Source organism: Sturnira hondurensis, unplaced genomic scaffold (genome assembly GCF_014824575.4).
Source record: "Sturnira hondurensis isolate 20B ecotype Veracruz unplaced genomic scaffold, ASM1482457v3 Scaffold0014432, whole genome shotgun sequence".
In the NCBI taxonomy this organism is placed as follows: Eukaryota; Metazoa; Chordata; class Mammalia; order Chiroptera; family Phyllostomidae; genus Sturnira; species Sturnira hondurensis.
In genome coordinates this window covers 2936408-2949794 of record NW_028087063.1, presented here as the reverse complement: position 1 = coordinate 2949794, position 13387 = coordinate 2936408, and positions in this window count along the sequence as shown.

The following is a 13387-nucleotide window of genomic DNA, read 5'->3' as shown; positions in this document are numbered from 1 at the left end:
ACAAAGATGACCAATTTATTTAGTCTTCATCAATAAGGCAGGAGTTAATTTTTCAGATAGGGAAAATGAGGCACAGAGAACTTAAATATTTCACTGAAAGTAACAGAGTTAACAAGTGTCAGAACCAGGATTTGAATCAAGGCGTATTGCTTTCAGAAACAGACTTAACCACTCCACTATGGGGAAGGCAAGGTTCAAACACTGAAAAAACAAACTTCCTTTTTATTATTAAGTAGAACTCACGTTTGGACTAAATGACAAGCTCAGTGGTGTCTTGTCCTTTGGTCAATCCTCAGATCCTCTGACTGGGAGTGAGGTTGACAAGAAGAAAGTTGCATCTGTATAACCTGAGATGAGAACAAGTGACAATTTATTGAGATCATGGCTGTAGCAACTCACTTTGTCCATCGTGCAAGTCAGGGCAAGGCAGGGTGAGGGGTCCCCGAGATGTGGAAAGACTTTGGAGAGAGAGCAGAAAGGAAGAGGCTGTTGCATCTGGAGCATTTCTCTCGTCCAAAGGACGGGAGATTTCACTGTGGGTCCGAGGCACGCGGGAGGGTCAGGCGGCCGTGGCAAACATTTGTGGCCATGAAAACAGGGCTCGGGAGCATAGAAGATTTGCAGAGTGAGACGTGCAGTGACAAAAGCTAGTTTTGTGACAATCCTAGAATGGCGCAGGATGACGTCATGAGTAAGGACTTTCATCAGGTCCCGTAGGCAAATGCAATCACTAGTTACTTTCGTAAAACTTTGGAAGTCACCCCCAGGTCTTTGGAAGTGGGCACAATTGAGCACAACCGGTTATATTTCTTTCTACTTTAGGAGCACACATGTGTTACTCTCCAATTTGGACATGACTCTGAGGCAGTCAAAACAGTGCATCAGCAACCCCCCATTTATTGCCGACTTTTCCTGCCTCAGCTTCCTTAGTGATTCTTCTATCCACATACAAGGTGGAGCAAAAGTAGGTTTACAGTTGTGAGCATGCAAAACACAGAGGTTATTCTCGTATTTTTACCTATTAGTTATTTTATTACTTTCTACACGAACAACTGTAAACCTACTCCCCCCCCCCCTGCATTCTGTCCAGTCTCCCTTTTCCGCCAGTCCCATCCTGGACACCGGGTTCCTCCTTCCCTGATACTGAGCTGCTCATCCTCTGGGCCAGACTGCAGAGCCTCGTGTGTGAGACTGGACCCCTGTGCAGCCCAGCAATTCCTCCACGGCCCTGGGGCCCTTAGCCTCTCCCAAGGCTTAGGGGTAACCATTCACACAGCACATGCTTTTGTGGTTCAGTCACTGCTGTAGGAACTGGGGACAGTGCAATGCGTATGATGGACAAAGTCCTCGTACCTTATGGGAAAAGGAGAAGTGGACAGTAAACAAAAACTAAATACTCTAACTTCAGGAAATGAAGGTGCTCTGCAGAAGCACCGAGCGGCATAAAGGAAACAGTGATGCAGACTCTAGAGCAGAATGGAGTTGTGCCTCGAGCTCTAAATTAATGCTTGGGGTCATGTCACCTGAGAAGAAATGTCACCCTGTCATCCCTTACCTAGGCCCCAAACACCCACTCAGGACCGGCCCAGCACAAAAGGAAAATGCCAGGCCCCTGACTGAAAAATTATTAAGAGTTTCAAGACCAGGAAAGCAGAGTATTAAACCAAGTTCAGGACTCTGCACACCCAGACAGGCCGCCAGCCTGTGACGTAGCCCAGCCACGGCTCTGTACCTCTGGGCGACCAGTCCCGGTTCTCACCTGAAGGCTCAGCTCACCTGTCTGGTTGCCATTCTGCTTTATTGAAGCTAAAACTCCACCTGTTTGCCTCTGTATGGCTGGGGCTTGCTTATCCCCTGAACCCTGACTCCCCACCCACACCCCTGCCCAGCCTCCAAGTGCCTCAGCTGCCCAATGGCCGCTATGAGCCCTTGTTCTACAGTGGGGCCCTGGATCAGCTTCCCTCCTTCCCACTAGCTCCTCTCCCCACCCACACTCCATTCTAACCTGCTCAGGCTTGCGACCAGTCACAGGTTTAGATCAAAGCGTAAAACCGATGCTGGTATTTGGCCTTGCATTCAGAACCTCTGGGCCTGTTCCTCTGAGCACCACTTAAGAGAATGTTCAGAGGATCGCCCAAAGTGAGAGCGTGGTTGTGAGGAAACGGGCAGCCTGTCAGTCTTAGCAGCACTGACTACTCAATTACTAAGATGTAGCTGTCCCGAGCATCCCGGGATGGGAATAATACGTGGTGGGTCCTTTAAACCGCCTGCAAAGGCATTTCATGGCCTGGCTTTAAATGGCACGTTCATCCCGTCTCTGCTGCTGCCACTGCGTGAGATGAAGGGGAACGTCTAATTGAATGTGTGGTGTTGAATCAGCATATGCGACAAGAGAGATAGCAAACGTGAGGCAGAAAGTGAGAGGGATGAGTCTTACAAATGGGAAGCAGCATGATACTTTTTTTCACTGGCTGGAACAAGGAGCTGAGTCACGTGGTCGGGATCAGCTGGCTGGGTAAGCCTCTTTAGTGCCGAGGAGGAGTGAGGACGATGAGGACACCTGCCTGGGTCTCATTACTGTATGTGTAGGAAGAAGGGCATTGATCTAGCTGAGTAATGAAGAGGATTAAAAATGTGCTTTCAGGACTGCGTGAGCTATTTTTTTACTTTCTATGTCAATGGGAAAGGATACGTTAACCTGGTTCCGTCTTCCCACCACATAAAAACTATGAAAAGGAATTTCTTAATTGTATGAGTTAATAAGACGTCTGAGTCTTATTAGTCACATATTCTGAGCTGATGGCCTACTCTGATACACAATATGAAAGTGTGCCGTAGATTCCTACTACAAAGAAACTGTCAGCGAAAGCATGGTTTCACTCACACAATCCAACAAGAGCTTGGGGGAAAGTTCAAGCTGGCAGCTGGGGCAGTGATTCCTCCAAATGGGGCGGTGGAGGGGGGACGGACCTGAGCATGATGTCAGCAACATGCAGCCAGGGGAGCACCCAGCTGGTGACTTGGCCTGCCCGCCCCCCGAGGCTCCCCCCCCCCAAGTCCTCACTCTGTGTTCTCGCCTCCTCCCAGTCCTGTTTTATTTTGCTGTTTTGGTTTGGCTTTCTTTATCTTGACCCACTTCTGGCTGTATTGTCCTTGATCTTGAAACTCTCTCAAGTGTCCACTTTCATCCATCCAGTTTAGACTCCTTTCTGGCCCATGAGAGCCCCCTGGGATACAGCCCTTGGTCCTGCACTCACTTGGCCGGACCCCCTGCAGCCCCCAGCCCCACTCATCTCTGGAGCTGAGTGTCCGACCGCACAGCTGCAGCCAGGGCAACAACTTCCAGCAATTCTTCTGGCAGAGAATGTACAAAATGGAGTCACTTCAACCAAGCTGCTGAAAGTATTAACATTATGAAGGCTGAGGCAGCTACATTCTTGTTCTAACTATTGAGAACTTAAACTTTTTTTGAACTTTCCAGTCCTGCAGCAATGCCTGGACCTCCAGATACCCTCTGATCACCCCTGGGGGACTCATACCTCCACCTGGCCTCTACCATCCAAACCATCAGACCTGACCAGACCTCCCAGCACCCGTTTTCCAGACCACCTGGCATCCATCATCCCTGGCATCTGACTGATAACCATCCTGGACCAATCTTACCACTAAGGATTCAGAACTGATTACTCTGAAGAATGTGTTTTTTAACTGTAAGAGCTTTTATCTTTTATTTCTTCTTTGGAATGCATCTTGGTTTTGGCATTTCCGGTTGAAAACTCTCAGGCCTTGAGTAAATCAGTATCATTTGCTTCCGGCAAGGCCTCTGGAGTCTTTCAGAGTGTGTTCCACAACTTCTCTAGCCTTTACCCCTCCACTCCCACGGTCACTGGCGGTTCCCCCAACCTCTGGTTCGGCTGGTACCTAACACATCAAGATCCTGGGTAAACATCATGGAACAAAAGCAAGCAAATCATTTTCTACTTTCTTTTCTTGGGATAGTTTTTCCAAAAAGTACTCTTTTTTTTTATTAAGCCTGGACTTTATGAGTAATACATATAGTAGTTCTTTGAAACTGTAAAGTGCTCCCTGAACATTAGATACCATATTCTATCTGAAGGAACACTTCCATACCAGCAAGCAGAAAAAAAGCTTTCACGAGGGACATATCTACTTCCTTTAGGTTCCTGTTTTGACTTTCAAAATCATCCTTAAAATGGAAACACCATTTAAGATTTGGAAGTTCCCCTTATCTTTTTCCGTGTTTGTGATCATATTGATCTTCAAGAATTGCATTCAGAGTGCACGAAGTTACAGGTACCCCAGGAGCCCCGCTGATCCCTGACAGGCAAGGCCATATGCCAGACAGAACGTTTCGACCTTCTGGTGAACCCCTCCCTAGGGAAGCTTCCACCATAGATTTGTGATAGACCCAAAGCAGGCTCTGACGTAGGGTTCCCAGGACACGTATGCAGAGAAACACACCCACGGGTCTTTAAAGATATTTATCCGATTCTCTGTTTCACTGATTTATCCATACGGTTTTTCCCAAGTCGCTTTTGCTTATTTTGTCTTTATTGATCTGATGTGATACATGATAGCAACATAAGATTTAATTCTAAATCAAGGTTTTATAGGCTCTTTAGTGATGGCATTAATTTGAAATGAACCTATTTCATCTAAAATGTGTTATATTGCTCCCTTGTTATAGTCAATAACACATTTATTTGTTTGTTCAGCTTCTCCGTGTTTGTTCAACATTCTGTTAGCCTCTAATAAGGACCTTAGTGAAGTCTCAGTAAAACAAATGGAAAGATATTCAGGGAGTGCCATTAAGCAAGCCTGTTGTTTTTTAAGCATGCAGTAAGAATTATTTTAATGAGATATTCATAGCCTTACAACTACTATATGTGTTCACAGCCAGATCTATTGTTGGTATAATAGTTAAGTCAGTAAGTGCATTTAAAATTAGGCCCCACTCAGCATCCAGCAGTTGGTGTTTTGCTACCTTTGTATTCAGCATAAGATTTTCCATGTCACACTTAACCTTGATATAAAAATTAAAAACACATGCTTCTACAGAAGTTTAATAGTAATTCTCAACATTACAATCACCTAGGGAGCTTTTAAAACTACATAAATGCCCAGGCTCCATCTAAGACCAATTAATTCCAAATCTCTGGGTCATGATTCTCAGAGCTTAGTCCCTGGACTGGGCAGTTCAACACTGCCTGTGATCTGTTAGAAACTCAGATTCTCGGGCCACCCCAGACGCACCTACTGGGCTCATAGCTCCGTGGGTGAGGGTGGGCTTGGGGCCCAGCCACTACCCTGATTCTGACACTGCAGTTCAAGAACCACTGCTTTAGGCACCAATATTTGTGTTTTTAAAAAGTTTGCAGAGATTAAAACATGCATCCAAGGTGGAGGGTCACTGGGATAGTAGTGCTGTCTAACTTTTGAGGCCTACAAAAAGCAGAAACTGCTGGAACAGAAAACACATAAAACTCCCACAGACAGGGAAGCTGCTGCCTCCTGTGCCCGAATGCACCTCTGTGAAGAAGCTCAGCCAGTGCAGCTGGCTGAGGTCGTGCCTGGTGGCGGGAGTAGAAGTGGGCGTCTTTCTGGACTGGACGTTACCCGTGGCCCCACCACACAGACCCGCCCCTCCCAGTCAGTCTGGGTGCAGGTGGTACAGTAAGACAGACTGGCCCGGGACTCGAAGCTCCACCGTGGAGACGGAGACGTTAAAGCCCCGCCCAGGGACTGAGCGATCAGACCCCAAAGTTGAATTTGGGATTTCTAGTACATAATATTCTATGTGAACTTTTACCCTATAAATTTCATTAAGATAAATGTTCCATGTGATTGTCCCTAACAACATCCTGATAAATACATAATTATGACAAAGGAATACATGCTTTCACTTCATCAAGCGTTCAGATGGAACACAATAAATCATTTTCAGCAATTATTTTGGAACCCTCTTCAGGAGTGGCTCTTTAAGAGGCTGATAATAGGCATGCGCAAAAATACCGATTTGAGTCAAATGGATAGTTTGTCTACAAGTAAGTCTCTACTCAATTCTTGGTAATTAAATGTATTAAGTAAGAATAAAAGGCCTATATCATTTTCCCTATAATTCAGGTATAGATACAATTTCAGCTGTATAAATTTCCACATGTGAATAGAAATGTCTTTTTAAATTATTTGTTATGTTTAAACTTACCTTTGGCAGGCGTGTTAGGAGTAAATAATTTTATTGATATCACTTTATTCAGAAAGAAAAGAATCCTTCTATTTATACCCACTAATATATATTTTAAGAATTATTGACAGCAGCTCTGACCGGCGTGGCTCAGTTGGTTGCACGTCACTCCGTGAACTGAAAGGTCACCAACCCTGACCAGGGCTGGGTCCCCGGTCAGGGAACGTACAAGAGGCAACCAACGGGTGTTTTTCTCTCACATCAATGTCTCTCTCTCTCCCTTCTTTACCTTCTCTCTAAGAAATTAAATAAATAAAATCTTTAAAAAAATTTTGAAAGTAGCATTATCTCAAAAGAGTAAGAAAGTAATGAATTAGATTTAAAGTCAGCTCACTGCAGTAAAAGCCTCGTAAGTGAAAACCTTCTCATCAGTCTTCAGCCAGAGGCCGCCTCCTGTGTAGTGCCGATTTCAATTCTTTCAAAATTTATTTTTAGAGAGAGAGGAAGGGAGGGAGAAAGAAGGAGAAAAACATCAACATGTGGTTGCCTCTCACACGTCCCCTACTGGGGACCTGGCCCACAACCCAGGCGTGTGCCCTGACTGGGAATCAAACCAGTGTGACCCTTTGGTTCACAGGCCACACTCAGTCCACTGAGCCACACCAGCCAGGGCCTATTCTGTTTTGAAGGTTAGAAAATGACTTACTCATACCGCCCCGTTACCTCTCTATGGCGTGTCTCCATCTGGCTTTTGGCCCTGGGTCTCACATACTGTAGCTAGTCCCTTTACAAATACACTAACCCTTCACATATTTGAAAATTATAACCTAGATAAAAATTTCCTGAGATTGGTGTAAAGTTTCTACTAGGATCTAAGAATAAGCCGCATCTGCATGAGGGCGGAACAGCATGAGTCAGTGGCCCATGTAATACTAGCTCCTTATGGAAGAGGCAGCTGAGGCTGCAAAGTCTAGGTCGGTGAGACCGGGGACCGACCATGCTGTTCCAAGTTTGTTCTCGTTCCACCTCGGCATGACGCCACACTCTGTGCTGTGATGTACAGCCTCTTAGAATTTCCCATTACTCATCGGTATACACAGTCTGCCCATGTCAGCACTCTCTGCACGATGAACTGTTTGCTTGGCTTCCCTTGGCCTCCCGGTCCACTGTAATTTTTTCCCCAGTGGCAGAGGTCATGCCTTAAATGCAGCCTAACATTTCCCAGAGTGCCGCCCACATTGAGATGTGCACAAAGTATTTATGGATGTGAAGTGAAAAGTCAGGTATCTTCATTTTGACAATCTACTGTATATAGAAGCAACATCATGAAAAAACAAATTATCCCAATCAAAAATGTACATTTTCTTCTAACGTGGTCTCACATTACATAGAGTTGCTAGGGCCAATAGTGTGTCTCAGGGAAAAACTGGGCTCACTTGCACATTTTCCCCCAAAGACATGCGTGCTGGGAGCACGGCACTAACAAGTGCATTTTTCTACCTCTCTGGTTGCACATGTCCTGATCAGTGTCTCTGCTTCCAGTCTTTCGTTCCCCCCAGATCTGTCTGTCAGTTTTTTCTACACTAATTTTTTTCTGCTTCCGATGTAATAAAAGGAGTCTCCTGGCCTTCAGAGTCAATTGCACACTTGTCGGCACGGTTCGGAAAAGCATGATCCTGGCTGTTTGTTCCGCTCTGCTCACCGCACAGGCACCACCCGGCACACCCAGCAGACGGAGAGAACTGTGGTTTGAGGGACTGGCCTGGCCCCACTCCTCGGACACACTGAGTTCTCCTGCTCTGCGCTTGCCACACTCTCTCCACTGCCCTGTTCAGCTGTGGTATGTTAGCAGTTCCTTATACAACAAGATTTGGAGATAAAATATGCTTCGTCTGAACAGCGATGACCTGAAAAACACGTGCTGTATTCAAGGCCATTATTTATAGTTGTTCCTGGAATTCACTCTTGTGAGTTGATTAGCTCTGTTTACTTGTGTTTCCCTTCCAAACTATTTTTAAAAAATTCAAAAGACCATATACAAACAACAAAACAATCTGGTTCTAATAGGGCTATAAATCCTGAGAAGAACACCTGAAATCATGCCTTGTTATATCCCTTACGTAGAGAGACTGCCGGCACAAGATCTGGCGTTGATTTGTTTCAAGTTGAGCCTCGTTAGCTAGATGTGATGGTTAATTTTACGTGTTAACTCGACTGGGCTACAAGATACCACAGTAGCTGCTGAAACATTATTTCTGAGAGTGTCTAGGGGGGCATTTCTGGAAGAGTTTAACATTGAAATAAGATCACCCTCATCGGTGCACTGGGGGCTTGACTAGAACCAAAAGGCAAAGGGAGGGTGCCTCTGCTCTCTGTGCTTGAGCCGGGACACCCATCTTCTCCTGCCCCCAGACGTCTGTGCTCCTGCTTCTCTGACCTCTGGGTTCTGACGGAGACTCACACCACCGGTCCCCAGTTCTTGAGGCTTTGGACTCAGACTCACATCATCAGCTCCCCTCAGGCTTCCGTACTCAGAGTTACACCGCTGACTTCCCTGGTTCTCCTCCGCTTCTCAGAGGATGGGTTATGGGACACCTTCCCCTCCATAAGTGTGTCAGCCAATTCCTGTAATAAATCTCCTCGTACCTATATCTGTCTATATCATCTATATCTGTACCCGCATCTATAACCATATCATACAGATTCTATTTTTCTGGAGGAACCTGGCCAGGGCAGAGTTTGGTACTGGGAATGGTTATAGAGGAACAGAATTTTAAGGATGAATTTTTAAAATTTGTTCTGGAGTTTTGGGAATAGTCTTGCTACTCTGGTTAGACTAAAACCCTAATGGCCGTATTTCCAGTAGTAAAGAGAGCCCTGGTCGTCCGCTGTGTGGACTGGCTCCAGAGATAAGCCAAACGTCGGCACAGGATTCTCCCAATCAACCACTTATAAGAAGCACCGAGCTAAGTGACTCTGTATATGATCCTCTCAAGCATTTTAGAAAACTAAGGAATATAAGGACAGTGATTAGTTGCTCCTAATGTTACTGGTGAAAGAGACGAAGTCGAGGATTCAAATTCCCAACTCAAGGGCAGCATAAACTACCTGAAAGCTTCTATTATGCCCTGAAGGAGAGCCTTGTCTCCTGTAGCCACAGGGCCGAAACTGTTGGAAAGCCAGCCTGACAGAGTGTCTCCTGTTACAGTGAAGGCAATGGTTGGAATGGAATGAGGTCCTGCGAGTTGGGATGGTGATATGTGAGAAGCTCCTGATGGAGCTGGGAACGCTGAGGCCCTGTCTCAGGACGATTCTTCTTTGCCAGTGTGACAGGTTTCCCCACCCCAGTAGAAACAGTGTCTCTGTCTCAGTCTGGAAGGTCACCTGCACGCGTGAGCCAATAGGAATGGCCTCTCCTGAGACAGTTGCTATGCAAGACAATGCTAGTTCTCCTCAGCACCCACCCCCACCTCCCCTCTTTTCTTCTAGACCTCTAATTAGACTCAAGTCCCTGCAGGCCTTAGGTGAGATACAAAATGTGACTCCTGAGGAAGTGTCTTACAGTCCAAGAGAACTACTTGAGTTCTTTCATTTATAGAGACAAAAAGGCAGGGAATATCCATGGGAATGAATACCAGGAGGTGAGCTAATAACACAGGAGGTAACAGTAACGTAACCAAATGCATCAGGCTGAGTTTACCGAGATGGGCTGTCTAAGCAGAGATTTTACATTTAATGCTACAGCTTGAAAAGCTAGAAGGGACGTTCGCATTGTGTTTCTAACAGAGACTCTCAGCCCCTGAATTCGTTCCAGCCTTGAGCCTGTGCACCGACCTAGAGCCCCTTGACTGAAGGGAAAGCTGGGTCCTCCCGGGGAAGGATCTCAGCATACCACCACAAATTGAGTGTGTAATCTTTCTCCCAGCCTCCCCCCAAAGGGACCTTCCATAAGGATGACTGTACACTGGGGAAAAGGGAATAATCAGACCACTCAGGACAGTCAGACATGGGCTCTGAACGGACACTGATTCCAGGAGGCTCAAAACATCACTGTGGCCTTTTAGGAGAGCGGCTTAGTAGGGTCAGGTATCCAGTGAATTTAAGCTCAGCTTCATCTCACAGTGGGTCTCTGAACCCATCTCTTATCCCCCACCTTGGTCCAGAAGGCATAACCGAAGAGACATGCTTAGCACCTGGCAGAATTCTCTCCTTGGTTTCATCACCTGTGGAGTGAGGGCTATTGTGATGGGAAAGGCCAAGGGGAATCCAACAGAACTACCTCTACCTGGGAAAATAGGAAACCCGAAGGAATACCACACCCCAGGAGGGATTTCAGAGAACAGTGCCACCATCCAGGACGTGAAAGATGCGAGGGTGGTGATTCCCGCCACCTCCCCGTAGAACTCTCCTGTATGTTCTGTGCAGGAGACAGAGGCATCTTCGAGAGTGACAGTGGATGACTGTATGCCTAGCCAGGTGGCGGCTCCCATGGCAGCTGCTGCAGCAGATGTGGGTTCATTGCTCAAACGAATTAGCACCTCCCCTGGTACCCGGTATGCAACTATTGATCTGGCTTTTTCTCCATCCTTGTCCATAAGGCCGCTGAGAAATTGTTTGTTTGTTTGTTTTCAGGTTGCAAGGCTGGTGATACAATTTCACTGTTATGCCCAAGGCTATATCAACTCTCTAGCCCTATGTCATAATTTAGTTCTAAGGAACTTTTTTCTGCCTATCCCTTCTACAGGATAGCGCACTGCTCTGCTAAACTGGTGACGTTATGCTGATTGGGCCCATTAAGTGAGAAATAGCAACTGTTTTAGGCTTGTCGGTAAGTCATTTGCGTACCAGAAGGTGGGAAGTAAATCTGACTAAAATCCAGGGGCCTTCTACCTCAATGAAATTTCCAAGGGTCCAGTGGGTTTAAATAGCCCTTCAGAGGTGAAGGCCACGTTGTTGCTTCTAACCCCTCCTACAACTAAGAAAGAGGCACAATAAATACCTTGGGCCTCAGGATTTTAAAAGCAACATATTCCTCATGTGGATGTGCTGTTCAGCCTATTTACCTAGTGACTTGAAAAGCGGCTAGTTTTAATTGGGGCCCACGGTAAGAGAAGATTTCCACAGGTCCAGGCTGTGGAGTAAGCTCTTCTGCTACTTGAGACACATGAGCCAGCAGATTCAATCATGCGTGCGGTGTCAGTGACAGATACGACGAAACCTTTCTGTTTGCAGCCTTTTACAGCTCAGGCCTTTAGGATTTTAGAGCGAGGCTCTGTCATCAGCTGCTGAAAACTACGACTCTCCGTTTGAGAAGCAGCTCTTGGCCTGCTACTAGGCCTTCGTAAAGTGTGAACACCTGATTGTGGATCACCAAGTTACCAGGTGATGGTGTCATCTAACCCACCAAGCTATAAACTTGGGCACGTACCCTGTCATCAAATGGAAGTCATATAAGTGTGATCAGCTCTGAGCAGGCTCTAAAAGCACAAGTTTCATGAGAAGGGCCCAAATGACCATGGTCCAGGGGCTTTCGGCACTGCCCTCTCTCTCCCAGCATGCACCTGTGGTCTCTTGGGGCGGTCCCTGAATCCATTCACAGAGGAAGACAGCACTTGGGCCCAGTTTGCAGGCAGTTCTACAGAATGTGCAGGCACCGCCCAAAATGGGCAGTGCCAGCCTGCAGCCTCTCTCGGGGACGTCCCAGGACAGTGAAGGGAAATCTTCCCAGTGGGCAGGATTTCAGGCATGCACCTGGTTTGTTCGCTTTGCTTGGAAAGAGAAATGGTCAAACACATGGTTATATACTGATTCGTGGGCTGTGGCCGATGGTTTAGCTAGATGAAGGAACATGATTGAAAAATTGATGATAAAGAAGTTTGGACATTGTTAGCAGTTTATGCATAATTAGAAAAAATCTTCATATTCAAAATAAACGTAATGGTTTCAAAAAAAGAAAGAAATTTGGGAAAGATGTAAGTGAACAGACCTCTCTGAATGAGCAAAAGATGAAAATATTTGTGTCCTGTGTAAATGCTCACCAAAAGGTGATGTTAATAATTAAGGGGGTCGGATGACCCACTCCATGGATGCCAGGCAGCCTCTCAGCCCAGCCACTCCTGGCCTAGTGCCACGGGCTCCTGAATCAAGAGGCCACGCTGGCAGGGAGGGAGGTCCTGCACGGACTCAGCAGAATGGACTTCCGTTCACCGAGGCTGACCTGGCTGTAACGACTGCTGGGTGCTCCCGCTGCCAGCGGAAGAGGTCAACACCGAGCCCCCGACATGGCACCGTCCTCTGGAATGATCAGTCAGCCACCTTGTGACAGGTTGATTATATCGGGTGACTTCCATCATGGAAGGTGCAACCTTTTGCACTCACTGGAATAGATGCTCCCTCTGTACCCAGACTTACCTTCCTTATACACAATGCTTCTGTTGAAGTTACCACCCACACACCTGAAGAATGCCTTATACACCATCCTGGTGTTACACACAGAATTGCTGCTGATCAAGGCACTTACTTCACAGCAAAAGAAGTGTGGCCGTGGAACCCACTGGTCTTGTGGATCCACCTTCCTGAAGCAGCTGGCCCGATAGAACAGTAGAAAGGCCTTTTGAAGACTCAGTTACAGAGCCAGTTAGATGGCCATGCCTTGCAGGCTTAGCACAAAGTTCTTCAGAAAGCTGCAGATGTGTCCTATGGTGCCACGTCTCTGATAAACAGGATTTATGGTCCAAGAATTATGGGGTCAAAATGTAAGTGGTACCACTCACTATTTCTCCTAGTGATTCACTAACATCTTTTATTCCTTTTCCATTTTTCCTTTAAATTCTCACCTGAAGATATGTTTATTGATTTTAGAGAGGGAGACAGAGAAACATCGATGTAAGAGAGAAACATTGATTGGTTGCCTCCTGATTACATCCTGCTCAGGAATTGAACCCATGACCATTTTGATGTATAGGATGATGCTCCAACCAACTGAGCTACATGGCCAGAGTCTGTTCTCATTTCTTTATGCTCTGCTGGCCTAGAGGGCTAGTTCCTCCCATGGGAGGAACTTTGGACTTCTTATGCTTCTCAATAAATGGGCAACACAGAGCGTTACCCCAATAAATGGGTACCCACAGAGCGGTACCCATCCCATGCTAGCTGGGATGACTGATCCAGACCAGAGGGAGA